This window comes from Crotalus tigris, unplaced genomic scaffold (genome assembly GCF_016545835.1).
Source record: "Crotalus tigris isolate CLP2741 ecotype Arizona unplaced genomic scaffold, ASM1654583v1 scf7180000020932.1150333, whole genome shotgun sequence".
Classification (NCBI taxonomy): Eukaryota; Metazoa; Chordata; class Lepidosauria; order Squamata; family Viperidae; genus Crotalus; species Crotalus tigris.
In genome coordinates this window covers 310,459-336,946 of record NW_024098263.1, presented here as the reverse complement: position 1 = coordinate 336,946, position 26,488 = coordinate 310,459, and the positions used below count along the sequence as shown (strand labels likewise).

The 26,488-nt window shown below is 50.4% G+C and overlaps 1 protein-coding gene across 17 annotated transcripts in view; it reads right to left on the bottom strand.

Moving 5' to 3' along the window:
- The window catches only part of LOC120319679 (microtubule-associated protein 4-like), a 166,366-nt gene that overhangs the window by 33,549 nt on the left and 106,329 nt on the right, over positions 1–26,488 (bottom strand). The window lies entirely within an intron of this gene.

Sequence of the window (26,488 nt, the reverse complement as noted above, 5' to 3'; positions counted from 1 at the left end):
TGATCGTGACCCAGGATTAACTAAGTTTGGAAAAAAAAAACCTTTATCTATTTATATCTATATCTACAGTATATCTATGTTTTTTTAAAAATATATATATTTCTCTCCACTTGGCAGCCCCAGGCAACTGGCCAGCATCGGTGACCAGCCTACAGTTCATCTACAGTTCAAAGCTGGCTTCGCTCAAGGCGGCTTGTTGCCGGCTCGTCTCCCCCCCGCCCCCCCCCCGTCCAGGTCCCAAAGTGGGTCAAGGATAGATGTCACCATGCCCCAAGCAGACTGCAGAACTTTCCTTGAACCCACAAAATTCTCCTTGGGGGCAACGCTGCCTGATGGGTGGCACGCAACCGGCGTCAGATTTTGCCAATTCCGGAGAACCATGGTTTGTTTACCACGTCCGATTGCTTGCAACGGCCCATCATCAGACCAAGGCCTCCCCCCCCCCCGACCCATTTCTAAGGATTTAAGGATGGGGGGGGAGACAGAAGTCTCTTCTCTACTACACACACACACACACACACACACACACACACACACCATGTTGAAAGGGCTGAAATAGAAGAAAGTAGGTAGGATAAAAAAAAATCTAATTATTTGTGGGTCTGTGTGGCAGACTTTCTCCAGCTTAGGACGGTTAAGAGGGGAGAACTTCAACTCCCAGAATTCCCCAACCAGCATGCTTGAAGAGGGATGGACTTTTAATAATTCTGGGAGTTGAAGTCCTCCCCTTGTAAAGTATTGCAACTGGGGGATTCTGGGAGTTGATGTCCTCCCCTCTTAGAGCATGGTGGCTGGGGAATTCTGGGAGTTGAGGTCCATCCCTCTTAAAACATGTCGGCTAGGGGATTCTGGGAGTAGAAGTCCACCCCTCTTAAAGCATGCCGGCTGGACAATTCTGGGAGTTGAAGTCCTCTTTCTGAAAGCATGCTGGCAGGGGAATTCTGGGAGTTGAAGTCCACCCCACTTAAAGCATGCCGCCTGGGGGATTCTGGGAGTTGACGTCCTCTTTCTGAAAGCATGCTGGCAGGGGAATTCTGGGAGTTGAAGTCCACCCCTCTTAAAGCATGCCGCCTGGCAGCCATGTAGCTCTTCTTTGCTTCCAAAAATATTACATTACATCAAGCAATTTGAGTAAAAATTGGGTTTTACGTAGGGCTCTTCAAACTTGGCCCTTTTATGACTGGTGGACTTCACCTCCCAGAATTCCTCAGCCAGGTACGCTGGCTAAGGAATTCTGGGAGTTGAAGTTCACCAGTCATAAAAGGGACGTTTGAAGACTCCTGGTTTGGATCCAAGCCCCCAGTTTCATCAAAATGGCCGACTGAGGAATTCTGGGAGTTGAAGTCCACCAGTCAGAAAAGGGCCAAGTTGGAAGACCCCTGAGAGTCTGGATCCAAGCCTGCAGTTTCATCAAAATGGCTGACTGAGGAATTCTGGGAGTTGAAGTCCACCAGTCAGAAAAGGGCCAAGTTGGAAGACCCCTGAGAGTCTGGATCCAAGACTGCAGTTTCATCAAAATGGCCGACTGAGGAATTCTGGGAGTTGAAGTCCACCAGTCAGAAAAGTGCCAAAGATCCCTGGTCTGGATCCAAGCCTGCAGTTTCATCAAAATGGCCAACTAAGGAATTCTGGGACTTGAAATCCACCAGTCAGAAAAGGGCCAAGTTGGAAGACCCCTGAGAGTCTGGATCCAAGCCCGAAGTTTCATCAAAATGGCCGACTGAGGGATTCTGGGAGTTGAAGTTCACCAGTCATAAAAGGGCCAAGTTGGAAGGCCCCTAAGAGTCTGGATCCAAGCTCCCAGTTTAATCAAAATGGCCGACTGAGGAATTCTGGGAGTTGAAGTCCACCAATCAGAAAAGGGCCAAGTTGGAAGGCCCCTGAGAGTCTGGATCCAAGCCCACAGTTTCATCAAAATGGCCGACTGAGGAATTCTGGGAGTTGAAGTCCACTAGTCATAAAAGGGCCCTCTCTGATTATTTGACCAAAGCTGATGTTCAGAAGATTTTTATCCCCACCAGAGCACAACTTTATCACATCCAATTAGATTTCCCCCCCCCTCGATATAAACGGAGTGCGATAAACAGAATTCCCGGAATTTTTTTAAAGCCGACCGAAGGAAAAACAAACCAGCAAACTCTTTGAGCCAATCCTGCCTCTCTCCAGCTCTCCTCGCCCAATACAGATACGTCCTGGACTTACGGCGGCAATCGAACCCAGAACTTCTGTGGCTAACCAAAGCCTCCGTTCAGTGCGTCCCGCCCCATTTTACGACCTTTTGGGCTGCCGTTGTGAATCGAATCGCTGCGGTTCAGTCAGCACACGGTCGTTAAATGAATCCGGCTCCCCTTTGACTCGCGAGGAGGTCGCCGAAGGGGGTCACGTGACCCAAGGACGCGACCGTCGTAAACCCGAGTCATAGGTGTGCAAAACGGTCGTTGAGTCCCTTCCCCCACTCTCCGGGGCTGTGTTAACTTCGAAAGGTCACTAAAACAAACGGTTATAAGTTGAGGACGCCTTGCGATTTACGTTCAGGGAGGGGACGTGCACTGGGACTCTGCAAGGGGGGGTCAAGCAAAAACCCGCAAGCGGAGCTAGTCCTCAAGATACGACGGCTGGCAGAATGGAGCGTTCGAAGTGAAGGACGGGGCAGAGCAAACGGGGGGGGGGGAATCAGTTCTCCTGCCGAGGGCCGTTAGGGTGGCAATGTGGGGTTCAATTTGTGGGGGCCTGGCGATTGTCATGAAAGGTGGAAAGGAAAAAAGAGAAAGAGAAGGAGAAGGAGAGAGAGAGAGAGGAAAGAAGGAAGAAAGGAAGAGGGAAAAAAGAGAAAGAGAAATAAAGGATGGATGGATGGAAGGAAGGGAAAGAGAGAAAGAGAAAGAGAGAAAGAAAGAGGAAGGAAGGGAAGAGGGGAAGAGAAAAAAGAAAGAAGGAAAGCAAATGGAAGGAAAAGAAAAGGAATAGAAAGAGAGAAAAAGAAAGAAAGGAAGGAAAAGGGAAAGGAAAGAAAGAGAAAGAATAAAGAAAGAGAGAAAGGAAGGAAGACTAAGGCAACGGAAAGGAAAGGAAGAACAGAAGCAAAAGAAAGGAAGGAAGAAAGGAAAATGAAAGGACAAAGGAAAAGGATGGAAGGAAAGAAGGAAATAAACAGATAAAAAAAGGAAGGGAAATGTAAGGGAAAGGAAGAGAAAGGAAGAAAAGAGAAAAGAAAGAAAGAGGATGGAAGGGAGGGAAAGGGAAAGCAAGGAAAGAGAAAAAGAAAGAAAAAGGAAGGAAAGGAAGAGAGGAAAGAAAGAAAGAAAGAAGAAAAAGGAAGTAAAGGAAAGGAAAGGAAGAGAGGAAAGAAAGAAAGAAGAAAAAGGAAGGAAAGGAAAAGAAAGAGAGAAAAGAAAGAAAGAAAGAAAGAAAGAAAGAAGAAGGAAAGGAAGGGAGGAAAGAAAGAAAGGAAGGCAGGAAGGAAAAAAGAGAAAGAAAGAGGAAGGAAAAGAAAGGAAGAGAGGAAAGAAAGAAAAAGAGAGAGAGAGAGAAAGAGGAAGAAAAGGAAGAGAGGAAAGGAAGAGAGGAAAGGAAGAGAGGAAGAAAGAAAAAAGAAAGAAAGAAAGAAAGAAAAAAGAAAGAAAGAAAGAAAGAAAGAAAGAAAGAAAGAAAGAAAGAAAGAAAGAAAGAAAACCAGGCAAATCAGGTATCAGGGCCCACTGCCCACTTTTCCACCCCCCCCCCAGGACTCCACCATCCATCATCCTCCGCCACCCATTGCTTTCCCTCTACAAACAGCTCTTCTCTTTTCAGTCTTTCCCTTCCGGGAAAACCTCTTCTCCGTGGGGGGGGGGGATACCCATTTCCCTCTCCCCTCCCTCCCTGCTTTCACTGCTCCTGAGAGCTGAAAGGATCCCAGCGGGATCTACCCATTTGAAAACAACCCCCCCCACACACACACACCAAAATTAAACAAAACAAAAACAAAACAAACCCGGATAGGGAGGGGGGGTTATATATGTAACCCATTGGAGGCAATGATTCCCCCCCCCACATGTGGGGCATGTAGGGGGGGGGAGAGATAGAAGATAGAAGAGAGAGAGAAGGAGCTGGGAGGGGGGGTCGGAGGGGGATGTGATCTGGCAGTGTTGTGCTTATTTGCCCAATTATCGCACAAAGACGGGGGGGGGGGGGGGGGGGGGGGTCAGAAGCTGGCATTTCACGATCTGGTTTCCGGAGAGGAAATCCAATTAAATTGACTTTATTCTTTTGGTTTGCAAAGATTGGGAGAGGGAGGGAGGGAAGGAAAAGAAAGAAAGAAAGAAAGAAAGAAAGAAAGAAAGAAAGAAAGAAAGAAAGAAAGAAAGAAAGAAAGAAAGAAAGAAAGAAAGATGAGAGGGAGGGAGGGAGCAAAGTCTGAGAAGGAAGGAAGGAAGGACGGACGGACTCTGGTGGATTCCTTGCAGACGTTTCATGACCCAACTAGGAAACATCATCAATGCTAGAAGGGAGAGGGGTGTGGGGGGGGGGGGCAAGGGGAGGAGGAGGAGGAGAAGAAAGAGGAAGATTGTGGGGTCCTGGGTGTTCTCTGAGCGGGGGGGGGGGTGTTTCCTTGCAGACGTTTCATAACCCAACTACGTAACATCATCAGTTATGTGCTGCTAGAGCAGTGTTTCTCAACCTTGACAATTTTAAGGCATGTTGACTTCAACTCCCAGAATTTCACAGCCAGCATTGCTGGCTGTGGAATTCTGGGAGTTGAAGTCCACATGCCTTAAAATTGTCAAGGTTGAGAAACACTGTGCTAGAGGCAGGGGGATTTGCAGGGAGGAGGAGGGGCAAGCAGGCAGATGTGGCTGGGGAGATCTGTGGAGGGAGGTCAGAGGTCATTGTCCTTTGTGGGGTAAGTCAAGGACTCCCTGTGTACGTGTGTATTTATAAGGAAACACGGCCATTCTATCAGAACAGAGGCCTTCCTCACCAGGGACTAGCAACTTGACAGGTGCACATGAGCAGCTTGCAAAGGTGACAGTGACTCAGTCCCTGCTCTTTCTGTCCAGAAGCTCCCATTAACCCTTTGGAGGTCGAGCCTGAGTAAAGAAACACAGCCAATCTGCCAGAACAGAGGCTCTTCTCACCAAGGACTAGGAGCTTGAGAGGGGCACATGAGCATGTCGCAGAAGTCACAGCGACTCTTTTCCTGCCCTGCTGTTTCTTAGCAGAAGCTCCCATTAACCTTAGGAGGTCGAGCATGAGCAAAGAAACATGGCCGTTCTGACAAAACAGAGGCCTTCCTCATCAAGGACTAGGAGCTTGAGAGGGGCACATGAGGTCGCAGAGGTCATAGTGACTCAATTCCTGCCCTGCTGTTTCTGCCCAGAAGCTCCCATTAACCCTTTGGAGGTCGAGCATGAGCAAAGAAACATGGCCGTTCTGACAAAACAGAGGCCTTCCTCACCAGGGACTAGCAACTTGAGAGGAGCACATGAGCAGGTCAACTCAGTTCCTGCCCTGGTGTTTCTGCACATAAGCTCCCATTAACCCTTGGAGGTCTAGCGTAAGGAAAGAAATGTGGCCATTCTGTCAGAATAGAGGCCCTCCTCACCAGGGACTAGGAACTTGAGGGGCACATGAGGTCACAGCAACACATTTCCTGCCCTGCTGTTTCTTAGCAGAAGCTCCCATTTGGAGGTCAAGCACGAGCAAAAAAACATGGCTGTCTGGAAGGTCAGAGGCCCTCCTCACCAGAGACTAGGAACTTGAGAGGTTTAGGGATGTAGTTGGAAGCAGAGAGCGGGCCAAATTTTTTTTTTTTTTTTTTTTTTTAGAGAATCCCCCTAAATCCGTCATTTCTTGATCCCTTGCTCTGATTCCTCCCCGTTGGCTATAAATATAAGAGAATTTCAGGGACTACAAAGCCCTCGACTTACAATCGTTCATTTCGCGACCGTTTGAAGTTACGATGGCACCGGAAGAAGGCAATTTAGGACCCCCTTTTCACACTTAACGACCGCGGAACGCTCCCCGTGGTCACTCAATTCATTAATTCATTTCTCAATCCAACAGCAGGGGTGATTAACGAATTCATGCATTAAAATTCATTTAAGAAATTAGCAAGGCGGGGTATTCCCCCCCCTGCAACTTTTATCTAATTTTCCAGATTCTAGAAATCGCAGAATATCAGAAAATCCTGGACAGGAAGTCCTCGACTTACGACCACTCGTTTAGTGACCGTTCCAATGTACAACTGCACGGGGGAAAGAAAAAAACAAACCCGCAACCGATGACCTTTTTTTCACATTTAAGGACCGTCGCCAGCATCCCCCCAGGGTCACGTGATGTTCATCCCGATCTTTGACCGCTGACTCGGGTTTACGACGGACGCCGTGTCCTGGAATCACGTGATCCTCATTTTTTTTTTTTTTGCGACCGTCTGGACCAGCAAAGTCAACGGGGTGGGGGGGTGGGGAAACCGGATTCGCTTAACGACCGGGCGTCTAACTTCACCACTTGCAGGCAAGGGAGGTCGTAAAACGGCTGCCAAATTCATTAAAGAAATGTCTTGCTTAGCAACTGGAATTTGGTCGTATGTTTGAGGACTGTCTGTATTCCGGATTTTACTTGGCGAAAAAAAAAAAAAAGAGAGAGAGAGAAAACAGAGGACGATCCTGTCAGTCAAAACATCCTCCCGCCTCCCCAGAATCCGAAAATGAGCTCCGGAAAACTGAATAAATATTATAATTTAACGATGCTAGTATTAGAACAACAACAAAAAGGCGAAGTTTGGTGGATTTTCCGAAATATAAGGGGAAAAGAGAAAGAGGAAAAGGAATTAAATCGATTCGGGGGAAAAGAAAAGATGAAGAAGAAGAGGAGAGAGGGGAAGTCAAGTGGAGGAGAAGTGAAGGAGGGAGGGAGGGAGGAAGGAAGGAGGGAGGAGGGGAAGGAAGGAGGGAAGGAAAGAAGGAAGGAAGGAGGGAAGGAAGGAAGGAGGGAAGGAAGGAGGGAGGAGGGGAAGGAAGAAGGAGGGAAGGAAAGAAGGAAAGAAGGAGGGAAGGAAGGAAGGAGGGAGAGGAGGGGAAGGAAGAAAGGAGGGAAGGAAGGAGGGAGGAGGGGAAGGAAGAAGGAGGGAAGGAAGGAAGGAAGGAAGGAGGGAGAGGAGGGGAAGGAAGAAAGGAGGGAAGGAAGGAGGGAGGAGGGGAAGGAAGAAGGAGGGAAGGAAGGAAGGAAGGAAGGAGGGAGAGGAGGGGAAGGAAGAAAGAAAGGAAGGAAGGAGGGAAGGAAGGAGGGAGAGGAGAGGAAGGAAGGAAGGAGGGAGGAAGGAAGGAGGGAAGAAAGGAAGGAGGGAGGGAAGGAAGGAGGGAGAGGAGGTGAAGGAAGGAAGAAGGGAACGAAGGAAGGAAGGAGGAAGGAAGGAGGGAGAGGAGGGGAAGGAAGAAAGGAAGGAAGGAGGGAGGAGGGGAAGGAAGGAAGGAGGGAGGGAAGGAAGGAGGGAGAGGAGGTGAAGGAAGGAAGAAGGGAACGAAGGAAGGAAGGAGGGAGGAAGGAAGGAGGGAAGGAAGGAGGGAAGGAGGGAGAGGAGGGGAAGGAAGGAAGGAGGGAAGAAAGGAAGGAGAAAAGGAGGGAGAGGCAGGCAGGGAGGAAGAAGAAAAGTGAGGGAGGAAAGGAGAGAGGGAGGGAGGAAAAACAAAAAGAGAAAGAGAAGAAAGGAAGTAGATTGAAGGAAAAGGGAAGGGAAGAAAACAGAAAGGGAGGAAGGAGGAGGGAAAGAGAAAGAGAAAGGGAAGGAAAGAAGTAGAAGGGAAAGGAGGGAGGAAAGGAAACAAAGGGAGGAAGGAGGGAAGGAAGGAAAGAGAAAGAGAGAGAAAGGGAAGGAAAGAAGGAAGTTGGCGGGAGGGAAGGAGGGAGGGAAGAAAAGCAAGACAGACGAGAGAAGGATCCAAAAAAGGAGGAACGAAAAACTACGAAAGAAAGAGAAAAAAAGACGGGCCCGAAGGAAGTTAGCAGAGGCTCTCTCTCTCTCTCTCTCCTCTTCTTTCTCTCACACTGTCTTCTCTCTCTCTCTTTCTCCCTCTCCCTCTTTTCTTTCTCACACTCTCTCTTCTCTCTCCCTTTCTCACTCTTTTCTCTTTCTCACTCTCTTCTCTCTGTCTCACTCTTTTCTTTCTCTTTTCTCTCTCTCCCTCTTTCTCACTCTCTTTTCTTTCTCTTTCTCTCCCTCTCCCTCTTTCTTTCTCTCTCACACTCACACTCTCCCTCTTTCTCACTCTTTTCTTTCTCTCTCACACTCTCTTCTCTCTCTGTCTCCCTCTTTCTCACTTTAATCCTTCTCTTCTTTCTCTCTCACATTCTCTCTCCCTCTCCCTTTCTTTCTCTTTTCTCTCTCTTTTCTTTCTCTCTCTTCTCTCTCTTTCTCTCCCTCTCTTTCTCACTCTTTTCTTTCTCTCACACTCTCTCCTCTCTCCCTCTCTTTCTCACTTTTATCCTTCTCTTCTTTCTCTCTCACATTCTCTCTTTTCTCTCTCCCTCTTTCTCACTCTCTTTTCTTTCTCTTTCTCTCCCTCTTTCTTTCTCTCTCACACTCACACTCTCCCTCTTTCTCACTCTTTTCTTTCTCTCTCACACTCTCTTCTCTCTCTGTCTCCCTCTTTCTCACTTTAATCCTTCTCTTCTTTCTCTCTCACATTCTCTCTCCCTCTCCCTTTCTTTCTCTTTTCTCTCTCTCTTTCTTTCTCTCTTCTCTCTCCCTTTCTTTCTCTCCCTCTTTCTCACTCTTTTCTTTCTCTCTCACACTCTCTTCTCTCTGTCTCCCTCTTTCTCACTTTTATCCTTCTCTTCTTTCTCTCTCACATTCTCTTCTCTCTCCCTCTCCCTCTTTCTTTCTCTTTTCTCTTTCTCACTCTTTTCTTTCTCTCTCACTCTTCTCTCTCTCCCTCTCCCTCTTTCTTTCTCTCCCTTTCTCCCTCTTTTCTTTCTCTCTCACACTCTCTCTCTCTCCGTCTCTTTCTCTCTCTTTTCTCTTTTCTTTCTTTCTCACACTCTCTCTTCTCTCTGTCTCTCTCTCTCTTTTATCTTTCTCTTCTTTCTCTCTCACGCTGTCTCCTCTCTCTCTCCCTCTCCCTCTTTTTTTAATCTCTCTTTTCTTTCTCCCCCCCCCTCTCTCTCTCTCTCTCTCTCTCTCTCTCTCTCTCTCTCTCTCTCTCTCGTACCTTTTCACTCCCCCCTTTTTCTTATCCCTCTCCTCCGTCGCCCTTTCCTTTCTTTATCCCTCCGGCGAGAAAAGACAACCAAATCCTTTCCCTCCTTCCTCGGCGGATCAATCCCCCCTTCCCCCCCCATCCAGATTTCGCCCCGTCCCCTTTTGTGGCCGGAACCCCCACCCACCCCCTGACGGACGTAAAGCGAGTCTCCCGCGATTGAAGGGATGGCGAGGCGAAACGCGGGGAGGAAATGTCCTTCCTTTGTTCTCGCCTGTCCTTCCTCCGGCTGGGAAGGGCGGAAAAACCCATCCCAGCTCGGATCGCTGGGCAGACCCATCCTCCCCGGCCAAAATGGCACCCCAGGGCCCATCAATCACCGAACCCAGCCACGGGGGAGGGGTTTCTCCAGAAGGTCGTTTGAGAGAGGGAGGGAGGGAAGGAGAGAAGGAAGGAAAGTCAAGAAAGGAGGGAAGGAGAGAGGGAGGGAAGGAAGGACTAGAAGGAAAGGAGGAAGGACGGAAAGGAGGGAGAGAGGGCGGAAAGGAAGGAAAGGGAGACGCAGGAAGGAAGGAAGGAGGAAGGAAGAAAGAAGGGAGGGAGGAAAGGAGGAAGGAGGGAAGGAATAGGAAAGGAGGGAAGGATGAAGGACGGAAAGGAGGGAGAGAGGGCGGAAAGGAAGGAAAGGAAAAGGGAGACGCAGGAAGGAAGGAAGGAGAAAGGAAGAAAGAAGGGAGGGAGAAAAGGAAAGGAGGAAGGAGGGAAGGAAGGAATAGAAGAAAGGAAAGGAGGGAAGGAAGAAGGAGGGAAAGGAGGGAGAGAGGGCGGAAAGGAAGGAAAGGAAAAGGGAGACGCAGGAAGGAAGGAAGGAGAAAGGAAGAAAGAAGGGAGGGAGGAAAGGAAAGGAGGAAGGAGGGAAGGAAGGAATAGAAGAAAGGAAAGGAGGGAAGGAAGAAGGAGGGAAAGGAGGGAGAGAGGGTGGAAAGGAAGGAAAGGAAAAGGGAGACGCAGGAAGGAAGGAAGGAGAAAGGAAGAAAGAAGGGAGGGAGAAAAGGAAAGGAGGAAGGAGGGAAGGAAGGAATAGAAGAAAGGAAAGGAGGGAAGGAGGAAGGATGTAAAGGAGGGAGAGATGGCAGAAAGGAAGGAAAGGAAAAGGAAGACGCAGGAAGGAAGGAGAAAGGGAAGAAAGAAGGGAGGGAGGAAGGGGAAGGGAAGGAGGGAGGGGGAAGGAAAGGAAGAAGGGAGGGTGAGAAAGGGAGGAAGGAAAGTCAAGAAAGAAGGGAAAGAGGGAGGGAAGGAAGGAATAGAAGAAACGAAAGGAGGGAAGGAGGAAGGACGGAAAGGAGGGAAAAGAAAAGGGAGACGCAGGAAGGAAGGAAGGAGAAAGGAAGAAAGAAGGGAGGGAGGGAGGGGAAGGGAAGGAGGGAGGGGAAAGGAAAAGAAGAAGGGAGGGCAAGAAAGGGAGGAAGGAAAGTCAAGAAAGAAGGGAAGGAAAGAGGGAGGGAAAGAAGGAATAGAAGAAAGGAAGGGAGGGAAGGAAGGAAGGAGAAAGGAAGAAAGGGAAGAAGGGAGGGAGGGAAGGGGGAAGGAAAGGAAGAAGGGAGGGTGGGGAAGGAAAGAAGGAAGGAGGGAAGGAAGAGAGGAAAGGGAGAAAGGATGGAAAGGAGGGAGAGAAGGCGGAAAGGAAGGAGAGGAAGAAAGTGAGGAAGGGAGGAAGAAAGGAAGAGGAAGGGAAAGAAGTAGAAGAAAAGGAAGGAGGGATGAAAGGAAGACAAAACAAGGAGAAACTGAGGAAGAGGGAAGGAAGGAAAACGGAGGAAGGAGGAAGGAAGGAGGGAGGGAGGGAGAGAAAGGGAGGGAGCGAGGGAGGGAGGAAAGGAAGAAAAAACAAGGAGAAACTGAGGAAGAGAGAAGGACGGAAAAAAAAGGGAAACGGAGGAAAAAGGAAGGGACGGTAGAAGGAAAGAGGAAGGAGAGAAGGAAGGAAAAGAGAAACAGGAAGATAAGAAGGAAGGAGAAACAGGGAGGAAGAAGGAAGCAAGGGAAGGAGGAGGGAGGAAGAGGAAGGAGAGAAGGAAGGAAAGAAGGAAAATGGAGGAAGGAGGGAGGGAGGAGGAAGGAAGGGAGTGAACGAGGGAGGAAGGAAAGGAAGAAAAAAGGAGAAACTAAGGAAGAGGGAAGAAGGGAAGGAAGGAAACAGGGAGGAAAGGAAGGAGGGAGGAAAGGGGAAGGAGAGAAGGGAGGGAGGAAAGGAGAAACCAAAAGGAAGGAAGGAAGGGACACAGGGAGAAAGAAGGAAGGAAGGAAGGAAGGAAGGAAGGAAGGAAGGAAGGAAGGAAGGAAGGAAAGAAAGGGAAAATGTCCCAAGATTCTGTTTCTATCAACGCAACCGTTTTTACTTTCTCCCCATCAATTCCCACCATTCAGAGATCTCCTCCCTAGCTTCCTAGTTGCTCAGGTCCTACACACACACACACACACACACACACAAAACCGGGGGGGGGGAGCACAATATCTCCACGGAGCCTCGTTTTAGAGCGAGCAGGTCACTAAACAGGGACCGACGCTCTTTGAAACAAGAGCCGGGACCGGTTCAAACTCCTCCGGGAAGCGACTTCACGATGGGAACGAAATGGCGGACTTTGGTCTCGTTCCCCCCCCCCAAAAAAAACTTTCCCAGGGATCCCACACAGAAAAAATGCCTCAAACGCTAAACCACAAATGATAGCCAAAAGTCGGCATTCAGAAGCCACCAAAAGAAAAACAAGCCAGGATCTGCACAAACCGAGTTTGGAAAAAGAAGAAAGGAAGGAAGGAAGATAGAAAGGAAGAAAAAAGATAGAAAGAAAAAAGGAAGAAAAGAAGGAAGAAAAAGGAAGGAAGAAAATGAAGGAGGAAGGAAGGAAGGAAGGAAGGAAGGAAGGAAGGAAGGAAGAAAGAAAGAAAGAAGGAAAAAGAAAAAAGGAAGGAAGATAGAAAGGAAGAAAGAAAGAAAGAAAGAAAGAGAAAAAAGGAAGGAAGATAGAAAGGAAGAAAGAAAGAAAGAAAAAAGGAAGGAAGGAAATGAAGGAAGGAAGGAAGGAAGGAAGGAAATGAAGGAGGAAGGGAGCAAGGAAGGAAGGAAGAAAGAAAGAAAAGGAAGGAAGATAGAAAGGAAGAAAGAAAGAAAGAAAAAAGGAAGGAAAAAATGATGGAAGGAAGAAAGAAAGAAATGAAGGAGGAAGGAAGGGAGGAAGGAAGGAAGGAAGGACGGAAGAAAGAAAGAAAAGGAAGGAAGATAGAAAGGAAGGAAGAAAAAAGAGAAAAAAGGAAGGAAAGAAGGAAGGAAGAAAAAGGAAGGAAATGAAGCAGGAAGGAAGGAAGGAAGAAAAAAGGGATAGAAAGGAAGAAAAAAGAAAAAAGGAAGGAAGGAAGGAAAGAAGGAAGGAAAAGGAAGGAAGGAAACGAAGGAGGAAGGAAGGAAGGAAGAAAGAAAGGAAGATAGAAAGGAAGAAAAAAAGAAGGAAGGAAGGAAGGAAGGAAGGAGGGAAGGAAGCTAGCTTTTCTTCTTGATTTTCGTCTCTGGGCTGCCCATTTCCGCCTCCCAACAAGGTCGGCCAACATGTTCTTGAGGTCTAGAAACTTGACCGGCTTTCCGCTCGGAAAGGACGGGCGGGGGGGGGGGGAAAAGATGGACACCCCATTCAGCCTAGCCACCACGACAGCTGTCATCCCGGTTAGGCAGAACAGCAGGGAAGGGCTGGGCTGGCCTCATTAGGAGCTGTGCTCTGCCTCCACACACACACACACACACACACCCCTTTGCAGTCAGCAAGACACAACCACCTCGCCCCCCTCACACCCACCGCAGCATGCAAACTTCACCAATGCCGATTTTGAAGTCTCCCGTTTGTATCTTGCAACAAACCCTTACTGTGTGTGTGTGTGTGTGTGTGTGTGTGTGTGTGTGTAGAAAGGTGATTGCAACCCGGGGGAGGGTCTTTTGGCAGCCCCCCCATCCCCTTCCCCAGCCAACTGGTTTCTATTGTTCAGCCTCTTCGACAACAAACAGACCCACTCTCTGTTTGCAAATTCTCGCTTACCCTCCCGTGGGGAAAACAACAACAGCGAGTAACCTACTATCCTCGGGTTTCTCTCCTCCCGGCCGGGCGGACGGAGAGGCGAGGATGCCTGGAGAAGCCTCGGGGCCCAGCCTCGGAGAACCTCGACCGGCCTCCACGGCAGGGATGGCGCCACTAAACGGGGTGCCCTCGCTCTCTTGAGCTGCTCTCTCGCCTCGCTCTCCTTTTTTCCCATTCTCTGGAATCAGCTCCAGTTTGGAGTAGACCGAGCCGGGACTTCCCAGCTCTCTCTTGAGGAGACGGCCGTCGTCGTTCTCCTCCTCCTCCTCCAGAGGCTCCTTCACCACAGGGCAGAGGGGGGCGGCCTTATCCGGACCGAGGCGCTGGGCCGAAGCCTGTTCGTCGGAAAGGGTGGCCGACCTTTTCATTGGGACGTTCGCTTTGCGAGACGGCGCGTGGACGCTGGGAGGAGCGGCGCTCTGCGGGGACTCCCGTTCGGCGACAGTGACCGGCTCGGGATATTTGTCCGCCAGGTTGAGGGCGGGGGGCACGGACAAGTGGGAGCACTCCGACATGGCGCGGCGCATGGCCTTCCGCTGGGCGCCCCCCCGGCTGAGGAAGCCGCTCGCGGCGGTGGCGGCCGTGTCCAGCTTTTCCTCCAGCTCGGAGAGAAACCTCGCGTCTTCCGTCTCGGAGAAGGCGTCCTGGGCCAGCTCGACCGTGGTCGTCGGCGGTCCCACCTGGGGCGTGGACCCCAAACCGCTTAGCCGAGAGCCATCCTGGAAAAGATCCACCGGGCTTCCGTTCTTCAGTCCGGCAGCTTCGGACAAAAGCGGGCCGAAAGTGGGGTTCCACGCCGGGCTGTCCGGCTCCTTTGGGCGACGCGGGGGATCGTCCGGGATCTCCGGCTCGCCTCGGCCACCCGCCTCTCCCGACGTTGGCCCACCTGCCTTCTCCTGATCTGTGATCCCTCGCTTCAGTTCCGGGATTGGAGACCCTCTCGGGCATCCGGCCGGCTCGGTCAAACCGAGGACACCCAGACACTCTCCGGAACGGCTCGTTTCGGACGCCGCCGGCGTCCACTTCTCAAGGTGACCCAAGGCTGACTGACACGGCTTGCTCGGCGCCTCGTTTTCCCGTCGGCCCTTCTCTGGCTTCCCTTCGAAGAAACACAGCTTGTCCTCGTCGGTGAAGCCGGGGTTTTTCCCCGGCCCCTCCGGACGGACGGGCAGCCCGATCGCGCTCAGCTTACCTTCCGTCCGCTGCCACTCAAAAGCGCCGCCGGCAAATTCCTTCGGCGTGCCCGCGCGGGCGAAGGCGTCCGAAAAGCCGTCGGGGTTAGGGCTTTTGCACAGCTGGCTGTATTCGGCGAGGGGGGCCGGGGGCTGCTTGGAGAGCGACATCGCTGCCTGCCTGCCTGCCTGCCGCTCCTCGCCCGTCTTCCAGGCGGAACGCCAAGCCAGCCGGACTACCGTGATGTGGTGACGACACGCACCTCCCCTGCGGTCGGCTCGCAGCGATGCGATGCTCTCTCGTTTTCAAACAACGTTCTTCGCCCCAAATGGCATTTTTTTTTTAAAAAAACCCGATCAGGTTGGGGAGGGGTGGAGTGGGAGGGTGTCTCTCCCGATTCACACAATGGGTGCGTTGCAAAGGGTTTCCCCCAGGTTTTGTGTTGGGTTGTGTCGTCTTTTGAAAGCAGGAGGGAGGAGAGGAGGATGACAGCGCTTGACCTTTCAATCTCTGTTTTTCGGGACCTCAAACCCTCGGTGCTTCTTTTTTTTTTCTCCCCCCCCCCCCAGGATCTCAAATCCTCTTTTTTTCTGTCTTCCCGAGGACCTCCAATCTCTTTTTCCTTTCCAAATGACCTCCAATCTTTTTTTCGTTTCCAAATGACCTCCAATCTCTTTTTTCCGTTTCCCCCCCCCCCCGAAGACCTCCAACCTCTTTTTTTCTTTGCCCGAGGACCTCAACACCTCTCTTTTCCTTTCTTCTTCACCCCAGGACCTCAACTCCCCATCCTTCCCCCTTTGTGTGTGTGTGTGTGTGTGTGTGTGTGTGTGTCTGTGTGTGTGCACGTAACCGTAACCTCAAACAAAAGACCCCATTCAGAAAAAGCCCTGAAAAGTTTCAAGCAAGATTTACGGCCTGACGTTCAAAAGGAACGACACCGCTGAAACGGGGGTCTGTTTTGCACCCGGACAGCTGCCAGCGCTGCACGATATACAGCGCAAACAACAACAACAACACACACACACACACAAAAAAAAACCACAACACTGGAGCCTGGGCCTTTTCTTCAAAGGGACTGCGAGACAGATGGTGCCCCATGACTCTCCATGTTTCTATCCGCTCCAAAGGTTGAGCATTATGTACGGGGGTGGAGTCCCAGATGGACCCCCCCCAAGACCAGCTTGAGACAGGGAGGGGATCAAGGCGGTCCTCCACGTACAGCCGCCCGCTTCGCGACCGTTCCGAGTCAAAACGGCCCTGAGAAAAGCGACCGAGGACCGGTCCTCGCTCTTACGACCGTCGGTCACAGGATCCGTGTCCCAGCGTTCGGCAAACCGGAATGTACTTACAGCGCCCTGGGAACAGGCGATCCCCGATGGCGGAGAGCAGAGTCAAAGAAGAGAGCCTAGGTTCGCTTAACGGCCCCACGATTCGCTTAACAACGGCAGGGCTTTGCTTGACAAAAACGGGGCGGGCCTTGCATCACAATTACATTGGTGAAGAGCGGGGAATTCTGGTTGCAAATTCCAAGGTCCCTTCCAACTCTGCCCCTCTATGATTCTGTAAGGGTCTCCTGTCTGAGCAGGGGGTTGGGCTAGATGACCTCCAAGGTCCCTTACAACTGTATTCTTCTATGATTCTGTAAGGGTCTCCTGCTTGAGTACGGGGTTGGACTAGATGACCTCGAAGACCACTTCCAACCGTGTTATTCTATCACTTTCTCCTGCCTAAGCAATGGGTTGGGCTAGATGGCCTCCAAGGTACCTTCCAAACGTGTTATTCTATAACCGTCTCCTGCCTGAGCAGAGGGTTGGACTAGATGACCTCTGCAGTCCCTTCCAACTCTGTCCCTCTATGATTCTGTAAGGGTCTCATTTCTGAGCAGGGGGTTGGACTAGATGACCTCCAAGGTCCCTTCCCACGCTGTTACTCTATGGTTCTGTAAGGGTCTCCTGCTTGAGTGGGGGGTTGGACTAGATTACGTCCAAGATCCCTTCCAACTCTGATATGATTCTGTAAGTTTGCCTGCTTGAGTGGGGGGGTTAGGCTAGATGACCTCCAAGGTCCCTTCCGATACTCTATGATTCTGTAAGGGTCTGCTGCCTGAGCAGGGGGTTGGACTAGATGACCTCCGAGGTCCCTTCTAACTCTGTCCCTCTATGATTCTGTAAGGGTCTCCTGCTTGAGTACAGGGTTGGACTAGATGACCTCCAAGGCCACTTCCAACTCTGACCCTCTATGATGTGTAAGGTTTCCTGCCTGAGCAGTGGGTTGGGCTAGATAACCTCTAAGGTCCTTTCCAACTCTATGATTCTGTAAGGGTCTCCTGCTTGGGTACGGGGTTGGTCTAGATGGCCTCCAAGGTACCTTCCAAACGTGTTATTTTATAACCGTCTCCTGCCTGAGCAGAGGGTTGGACTAGATGACCTCCGCAGTCCCTTCCAACTCTGACCCTCTAGGATTCTGTAAGGGTCTCCTGCTTGAGTGGGGAGTTGGTCTAGATGACCTCCAAGGTCCCTTCCAACTCTGTCCCTCTACGATTCTGTAAGGGTCTCCTGCTTCTGCAGGGGGTTGGACTAGATGACGTCGGCCCCTTCCAACTCTGTTACTCTATGATTCTGTAACGGTCTCTCGCTTGAGAAGGGGGCTGGACTAGATGACCTCCAAGGTGCCTTCCAACTCTATTTTACTATGATTCTGTAAGAGTCTTCTGTGTGTGCAGGGGGTTGGGCTAGATGACCTCCAAGATCCCTTCCAACTCTGATATTCTATCACTTGTAAAGGTATCCTGTCTGAGCAGGAGGTTGGGCTAGATGACCTCCAAGGTCCCTTCCAACTCTATTTTACTATGATTCTGTAAGAGTCTTCTGTCTGTGCAGGGGGTTGGGCTAGATGACCTCCAAGATCCCTTCCAACTCTGATATTCTATCATTTGTAAGGGTATCCTGTCTGAGCAGGAGGTTGGGCTAGATGACCTCCAAGGTCCCTTCCAACTCTGATACTCTATGAGGGTCTCCCCCAATGTACAGGGGGTCCCCCGACTTACCACTGTCCGTTTAGGGACCGTTCGACCTTTCAACAGCCTGAACAATGAGAGTCACAGCCGGTCCTCATACTTACGACCGTCATAACACAACCAAAACTGGCAAATCGGCACTGATTTGCCCGGATAGCAGTGTCTCTAGTGGGAGGTCACGTGATCGCCCTCTGGGATGTTCCCATCGCACAGACAGGCAAGTCCCTGGGCTTACAACGCCCTCTTTAGCGACCGCTCAAAGTTGCCACGACAACGAACCCAAAGCAACTTCGGCCCGGTCCTCACACTTATGACCCTCCCAACATTTCCCTCCCGCCCCTCCCCCCCCACAGGCGGACGTGATCCACACGGGGGTGGTGCTTGGAAACCGTTTCGTATTTATGACGGTCGAAGGGATTCCCGGATCGCGTGATACCCCCCCCGCTAGCGACCGGGGGGGGGGGGAAGCCGGCTCCGCTTAACGACCCCCGCAACGGCAGGGATTCACTGAAAAATGCACGACCCAAAAAATAATTTTAAAAAAAAAAATATATATATATTTTGGGCACGACTCACTTAATGACCGCCTTGCTTAGTGACGGGGATTCGGCGGTCGTACGTCGAGGACCACCTGCATTTGGCGAATGGAGTTCGCATGACTGCCTGTCTCGGGGGGGGGGGTCCCACTTCCTTCCCAACCCCCCCCAATGATGAACAACCCCCCCAAATTTCTCATTACAGGAGAATCTCTTTGTCCTCCATCAGGCGCCACTAGGCGCCAACGTACCGGATCGACGCTGGAAAAACCCATCTCAACAATGCTGTCCTGGCTGTTTCCAGGAGGAAGAGGGGCGGGGAGGGCTCTGCCCTTGCAGTGCGGCTGTGCACCACACACACACACGCGCACACACACACACACACACACACACACAGACACACTTCCTACCGCACTCACAATGCCTGGCGCTTCATTTGCCAGGAGTTATTTTTATCCCATCGCAGGCCAATGTGTAATGAAAGCAACCTCGGGAGAGCTGGGTGCAGGGAGAAAGACAGAGGGGGGGGGGGGAGGGAGGCAAAAGAGAGAGAAGAGGGAGACAGAGAAAAGAGAGACAGAGAGGAAAGAGAGAGAAGAGTGAGAGAAGAGGAGAGAAGAGAGAGACAGAGAGAGAAGAGGGAGAGGAAAAAGAGAGAAGTGAAAGGGGGATAGCGAAAAGGGAGAAGAGAGAGAGAGGAAAAAGAGAGAGAAGAGGGAGAGGAAAAAAGAGAAGAATGAAAGAGGGAGGAGAGAAGATAGAGAAAAGGGAGAAGAGAGAGGAAAAAGAGAGAAGAGGGAGAGGAAAAAGAAGAATGAAAGGGGGAGAGAAGATAGAGAAAAGGGAGAAGAGAGCGAGAAGAAAAAGAGAGAAGAATGAAAGGGGGAGAGAAGATAGAGAAAAGGAAGAAGAGAGAGGAAAAAGAGAGAGGAGAAGAAAAAGAGAGAAGAATGAAAGGGGGAGAGAAGATAGAGAAAAGGGAGAAGAGAGAGAGAAAAGAGAGAAGAGAGTGAGAGGAAAAAGAGAGAAGAATGAAAGAGGGGGAGAGAAGATAGCGAAAAGGGAAAAGAGGGAGAAGAAAAAGAGAGAGAAGAGGGAGCGGAAAGAGAAGAATGAAAGAGGGGGAGAGAAGATAGAGAAAAGGGAGAAAAGAGCGAGAGGAAAAAGAGAGAGAAGAGGGAGAAGAAAATGAGAGAAGAATGAAAGAGGGGGGGAAAGATAGAGAAAAGGGAGAAAAGAGAGAGAGAGGAAAAAGAGAGAAGAATGAAAGAGGGGGAGAGAAGATAGAGAAAAGGGAGAAGAGAGAGGAAAAAGAGAGAGAAGAGGGAGAGGAAAAAGAAGAATGAAAGAGGGGGGAGAGAAGATAGAGAAAAGGGAGAAGAGAGCGAGAGGAAAAAGAGAGAGAAGAGGGAGAGGAAAAAGAGAGAAGTGAAAGAGGGGGAGAGAAGATAGCGAAAAGGGAAAAGAGGGAGAAGAAAAAGAGAGAGAAGAGGGAGCGGAAAGAGAAGAATGAAAGAGGGGGAGAGAAGATAGAGAAAAGGGAGAAGAGAGAGAGGAAAAAGAGAGAAGAGAGGAAACAAAGAGAAGAATGAAAGAGGGGGAGAGAAGAGAGAAAAGGGAGAAAAGAGCGAGAGGAAAAAGAGAGAGAAGAGGGAGAGGAAAAAGAGAGAAGAATGAAAGAGGGGGAGAGAAGATAGAGAAAAGGCAGAAGAGAGCGAGAGGAAAAAGAGAGAAGAATGAAAGAGGGGGAGAGAAGATAGAGAAAAGGCAGAAGAGAGCGAGAGGAAAAAGAGAGAGAAGAGGGAGAGGAAAAAGAGAGAAGAATGAAAGAGGGGGAGAGAAGATAGAGAAAAGGCAGAAGAGAGCGAGAGGAAAAAGAGAGAAGAATGAAAGAGGGGGAGAGAAGATAGAGAAAAGGAAGAAGAGAGAGAGGAAAAAGAGAGAGGAGTGAAAGGGGGGGAGAGAATATAGAGAAAAGGCAGAAGAGAGAGAGAGGAGAGAAGAGAGGAAAAAGAGAGAGAAGAGAGGGGAGAGAAGAGTGAGAGAAAGAAAAGAGAAAGAAAAGAGAGAAAGAAAGAGGAGGGAGAGAGGAGAGAGAGAAAGAGAAAAGAGACAGTGAGAGAGAAAGAGGAGAGAGGGGGAGAGAAGAGAGAGAGAGAGAGAAGAGGGAGAGGAAAAAGAGAGAAGAGAGAGAGGAAAAAGAGAGAGAAGAGGAGAGAGAAAAGAGAAGGGAAAGAGGGGAGAGTGTGAGAGAGAAAGAAAAGAGAAAGGGACAAGGGACAGAGAAAGAGAGAAGAGAGGATGAGAGAGAAGAGAAAGAGAGAGGGGGGAAAAGAGAGAGAAGAGTGAGAGGAGAGGAGAGACAGAGAAAATAGAGAGAGAGAAGAGGGAGAGGAAAAAGAGAGAAGAGTGAAAGAGGTGGGAGAGAACAGAGAGAGAGGAAAAAGAGAGAGAAGAGAGAGGAGAGAAGGAAGAGTGTGAGAGAGAAAGAAAAGAGAAAGAGAGAAGAGACAGAGAAAGAGAGAAGAGAGAGGGGGGAGAGAGAAGAGAGAGAGAGAAAGAGAGAGAAAAAAGAGAGAGAAGAGTGAGAGAGAGAAGAGTGAAAGGGGAGACAGAAAAAAAAGAGAGAGAGAGAGGAGAGAGACAAAGAGAAAAGAGAGAGATGGGATAGAGAGGAGAGAGAGGAAGAGAGAGAGAACAGCTTCAGAAGTGTGAAATTGTGAAGTTGTCTACTCCTTTCTACGCAATCCTCGTTTCCTCCCCCCCCAGCCAACCGGTTCTCTACCCTTTGCTCCAACAAAAGATAGGCCTCGCCCGTCGTTATTTCCCCGGCGCTGTGGTGACTTGGAACGGTCACTAAGCGAACCGTCGCAAGTCGAGGACGACACGCGAGCGGAAGGCAAGGGGAAGGCCAGGGGAGAGGGAGTGAAAAGGGGGCCAAGTATTGAATTTATTCCATTTGATTGGATGCTGCCTTCCTATGGTTTATAAATCAGGAAGTCTTTTGCTCCTCCTACTTTTCCCCAAACAACAGCCCTGCGAGGTAGCATGAGCTGAGAGAGAGAGAGAGAGAGAGAGAGAAAGAGAGGGAGGGAGGGAGGGAGGGAGGGAGGAACTGGCCCAAAGTCACCAAGATGGCTGTCATAGCTAAGGCAGGACTAGAACTCACCGTCGCCTGATGATTGGTCCAAAGTCACTCAGATGGCTTTCATAGCTAAGGCGGGACTAGAACTCACCGTCGCCTGGCGATTGGCCCAAAGTCACCTAGGTTTCTTTCATTCCTAAGGCCGGACTAGAACTCGCCGTCGCCTGGTGATTGGCCCAAAATCAGCTAGGCTACTTTCATGCTTAAGGCGGGACTAGAATTCCCAGTCTCCTGGTGATTGGCCGAAAGTCACCTAGGTTACTTTCATGCCTAAGGCCGGACTAGAACTCACTGTCGCCTGGTGATTGGCCCAAAGTCACCTAGGGTACTTTCATGCTTAAGGCGGGACTAGAATTCCCAGCCTCCTGGAGATTGGCCCAAAGTCACCTAGGTTACTTTCATGCCTAAGGTGGGACTAGAACTCACCGTCGCCTGGTGACTGGCCCAAAGTCACCCAGATGGCTTTCATAGCTAAGGCGGGACTAGAACTCACCGTCGCCTGGTGATTGGCCCAAAGTCACGTAGGTTTCTTTCATGCCTAAGGCTGGACTAGAACTCGCCGACGCCTGGTGATTGGCCCAAAGTTACCTAGGTTACTTTCATGCCTAAGGTGGGACTAGAACTCACCGTCGCCTGGTGACTGGCCCAAAGTCACCCAGATGGCTTTCATAGCTAAGGCGGGACTAGAACTCACCGTCGCCTGGTGATTGGCCCAAAGTCACCTAGGTTTCTTTCATGCCTAAGGCCGGACTAGAACTCGCCGTCGCCTGGTGATTGGCCCAAAATCACCTAGGCTACTTTCATGCTTAAGGCGGGACTAGAATTCCTAGTCTCCTGGAGATTGGCCCAAAGTCACCTAGGCTACTTTCCTGCCTAAGGCGGGACTAGAACTCACCGTTGCCTGTTGATTGGCCTAAGGTCACATAGGCTACTTTAATGCCTAAGGCGGGACTAGAACTCACTGTCACCTGGTGATTGGCCCAAAGCCACCTAGGCTATTTTCGTGCCTAAGGCAGGACTAGAACTCACTGTCGCCTGGTGATTGGCCCAAAGTCACCTAGGCTACTTTCGTGCCAAAGGTGGGACTAGAACTCACTGTCGCCTGGTGATTGGCCCCAAAGTCACCCCGTCACCTTTCGTGCAAAACCGCAGGACTAGAACTCCCAGCCTCCTAGTGACTGGCCCCAAGTCAGCCGGTCCACTTCCATGCCGACGGCAAAAAACTAGAACTCACCGTCTCCCAATTTCTAGCCTGATTCCTTAACCTGGTCGACCAAATCTGATGCCGAAAAAGTTCTGGAGAACTTAGCCGATTTTGGCCTGCGTGGGGCTTTACGGCTGGGGATAATGGGCTTTGGGGGAGGCCGAGCGATGGGAGAGGCCGACCCGACCCATTATCCACCCCCCAGAACCGACGGCCGCTTTGACACACCGCCCCGGCTTGTGTTGCCCGTTGTTGGTTCCCACCCACGGCAGCCTTGCGAGCTTCTATTTCGGTGCCGTGCTTCGAGCTAATACTGGTTTTGCGTGACAACACACCGACACACACATACACACACACATACACACACACACACAAGCCAGGTCCTCTCTGAACCTGTTTCCAAGACAACCACACACCTTGGAGAACGGTGTCCACAGGCGCCGTCTGAGTCAAGCGGGGTGATGCTAAAGGAGACGCTTGGGGTGGGGGGGGGGAGGAAGGCTGCGTTGTGGGTTTCTGGCTACACAACCACACCCGAGCTCGGACAACTGAACTCTACCTTGTGGAGGGGAAGGAGATGGCGTCATGGTTTGAGGTTGGAGAAGGCCAGATCCTCGGAGGAATTGCCAACCTCAACCTGGCCAGCTTGAAGACGAGCAGACGTCGACTCCCAGAATCCCCCAGACGTGGTTCATGCACTACCAGAATCCCTCGGGACGGCATGTAGACAAGCTCTGATCTGTATAGCTCGCTATCGTCTTACTCTCTGTCCCTCAAGCCATCCGTTTCTCACCGTGGGCAATTGGACCTGGACTTGGTCCCAGAATCCCCCAGCCGGCCTGCTTTAAGAGGGGTGGACTTCGACTCCCAGAATCCCTCAGCCAGCATCCTTTAAGATCCATAGACGTCAACTCCCAGAATCCCCCAGCCAGGATGCTTTAAGAGGATTGGACTACAACGCCCAGAATTCCCCAGTCAGGATGCTTTAAGCTACATAGACTTCAACTCCCAGAATTCCCAAACCAACATCCTTTAAGAGGGGCGAACAACGACTCCCAGAATCCTCCAGCCAGCATGCTTTAAGAAGGGTGGACTCCAATTCCCAGAATGCCCCAGTCAGCATGCTTTCAGCTACATGGTCTTCAACTCTCAGAATTCCCCAGCCAGCATGTTTTAAGAGGGATGGGCTTCAACTCCCAGAATCCCCCAGTGTTTTAAATATAGACTTCAGCTCCCAGAATCCCCCAGCCACAGTGTTTTAAAATATATGGACTTCAACTCCCAGAATTCCTTAGCCAACATGCTTTAAAAATATATGGACTTCAACTCCCAGAATCCCCCAGCCAGCATGCTTTAAGATCGATGGTCTTCAAATTCCCAGAATCCGTCAGCCAGCATCCTTTAAGAGGGGTGGACTTTGATTCCCAGAATCCCCCAGCCACAATGTTTTAAAATATATAGACTTCAACTCCCAGAATCCCCCAGCCACAATGTTTTAAAATATATGAAGTCAACTCCCAGAATTCCTTAGCCAGCATGCTTTAAAAATATATGGACTTCAACTCCCAGAATTCCTTCTCCAACATGCTTTAAAAATATATGGACTTCAATTCCCAGAATCCCCCAGCCAGCATGCTTTAAGATTGATGGCCTTCAATTCCCAGACTCCGTCAGCCAGCATCCTTTAAGAGGGGTGGACTTCGATTCCCAGAATCCCAGTCAGCGTGCTTTAAGCTACATGGTCTTCAATTCCCAGAATTCCTCAGCCAGCATGTTTTAAAAGGGGTGGACTTCAACTCCCAGAATCCCCCAATGTTTTAAATATAGACTTCAGCTCCCAGAATCCCCCAGCCAGTGTTTTAAATTATATGGACCAACTCCCAGAATTCCTTAGCCAACATGCTTTAAAAATATATGGACTTCAAGTCCCAGAATCCCCCAGCCAGCATGTTTTAAGAGGGGTGGACTTCAAGTCCCAGAATCCCCCAGCCACAATGTTTTAAAATATATAGACTTCAACTCCCAGAATCCCCCAGCCACAATGTTTTAAAATATATGGACTTCAATTCCCAGAATTCCTTAGCCAACTTGCTTAAAAAATATATGGACTTCAACTCCCAGAATCCCCCAGCCAGCAGGGAATTCTGGGAGTGGAAGTCCACACCCATCTCCCACTGTCTAAGCTTGAGAAAACCCTGTTGTGGGTAGTTGACACCTCCCGCAATCCAGGGGACCCCCCCCTTTTTTTTTGCCCATTGTGACCAATTCCAGATTGTGTTACCTACAGGAGACGTTGTGCGGTATTGTGACCCGGGCTGTGGCCATCTCCGCTCTCTCCCCAGTTCAAAACTGGAAGCTATGGACCAGTATAACCAGTATAACCTCCCCCCCCCTTAAAACCCCTCTTCGTCTTCTCTTGAATTTGCTCAAATACAGGTAGTCCTCCACTTACGACGGACGATTCGTTTAGTGACCATCTGAAGTGGGAACGGCCCCGAAGGATGTGACTCCTGGACCGCTGTTCCACACTTAGGACCATCGCAGCCTCCCCGCGGTCACGGGATCAACCTTTGGCCGGCTTGGCCACTGACTCGCATTTACGACGGTCGCCCGTGATTCCCCTTTTGCGACCGTCGGAGCAGCCGAGTCAATGCATTTGCTTAAGGACCGCCTGTCTAACTTAACGACGGGAGAGATCCGCTTAACAACGCTGGCCGGAGAGGCTGTCAGGCGGGGCAAAAGCTCACTTCGTCTGTTGTCTCGCTTAGCGACAGAAATCCGCCCCCCCCTGTGGTCGTTCATTCGAGGACTTTCCTGTAGAAAAGTGTGCAAGCAAACAGAACCGTGCGGTTTTGATGCCACCTCTTTTTAACTTCTGATACCTTCCCCCATGCACACAACACCCACAAACGCACAACTCCGAGGGACAATTCCGTGCGGGAAACACACCTCCCGCCCCCCCACCCACAAAGTGACAACTCATGACAACAAACGTCCAACAAGATGCAACGTGGGTTCCCTGGCGTTCCTTCCATGCAAAGACGTGTTATTGAATGGTCTACACAAACACACAAACACACACACACACACACACACAAACGTGCGCCTCGCTTCGTGACCGGCTCAAGACGTCCCAACCGTACCATTCTGAACGTGACTTGGAAGTCCCCGGGTTGTTTAAAAAGGAGAAGCTGAGTTACCAAACCAGGCCAGGTGGCCACCTTCAACATCTCCAGATGAATGGAGAAGGGCCACCAGAGATGGTGACCAGGGACATCTCATGGACCTGGGACACTATGGACCTCTGGGTTCCAAAAATGGTCGGATTGAAGAGGAAACCTGTGACCCATTTCAAGATTGGACCACGAAATGGCCTTCAACTCCGATTCGAGTCTCTCCTGCCATGGTCTGAGATGTTCCTCAGAATCCAGGTTGGGTTTTCTCTTGGAAACATCTTCTCTGAAGGACAGGAGGACAGCAGAGTCCAATGTATGTCCCTAACAGTCAAGAGCAAGGTCAACGAGACTCCAACTGAGCAGGAAGGTGGTCTACAGCCTCAAGGGGTTCCTCAAGATGTTCTTTAGATAGGAGAAGGGGGTCTACAGCCTCAGTAGGTCCCTCTAGAGGTTCCTGAGCTAAAGGGAGGTGGTCTACAGCCTCAAGAGGTTTCTCAAGGGGTTCCTGAACTAGAGGAAGATGATCTACAGCCTCAGTAGGTTCCTCAAGAGATTCCTGAGATAGAAGGAGGTGGTTACAGCCTCAAGAGGTCCCTCAAGAGGTTCCTGAACTAGAGAGAGGAGATCTACGGCCTCAGTAGATTCCTCAGGAGGTTCCTGAGCTACAGGGAGGTGGTCTACAGCCTCAAGAGGTTCCTCAACAGGTTCCTTAGATAGAGGGAGGTGATCTACAACCTGAAGAGGTTCCTCAAGAGGTTCCTGAGCTAGAGGGAGGTGGTCTACAGCCTCAAGAAGTTCTTCAATGAGTTCCTTAGCTAGAGGAAGGTGGTCTACAGCCTCAGTAGGTCCCTCAAGAGGTTCCTTAGATAGGAGAAGGAGGTCTACAGCCTCAAGAGGTTCCTCAAGGGGTTCCTGAGCTAAAGGGAGGTGGTCTACAGCCT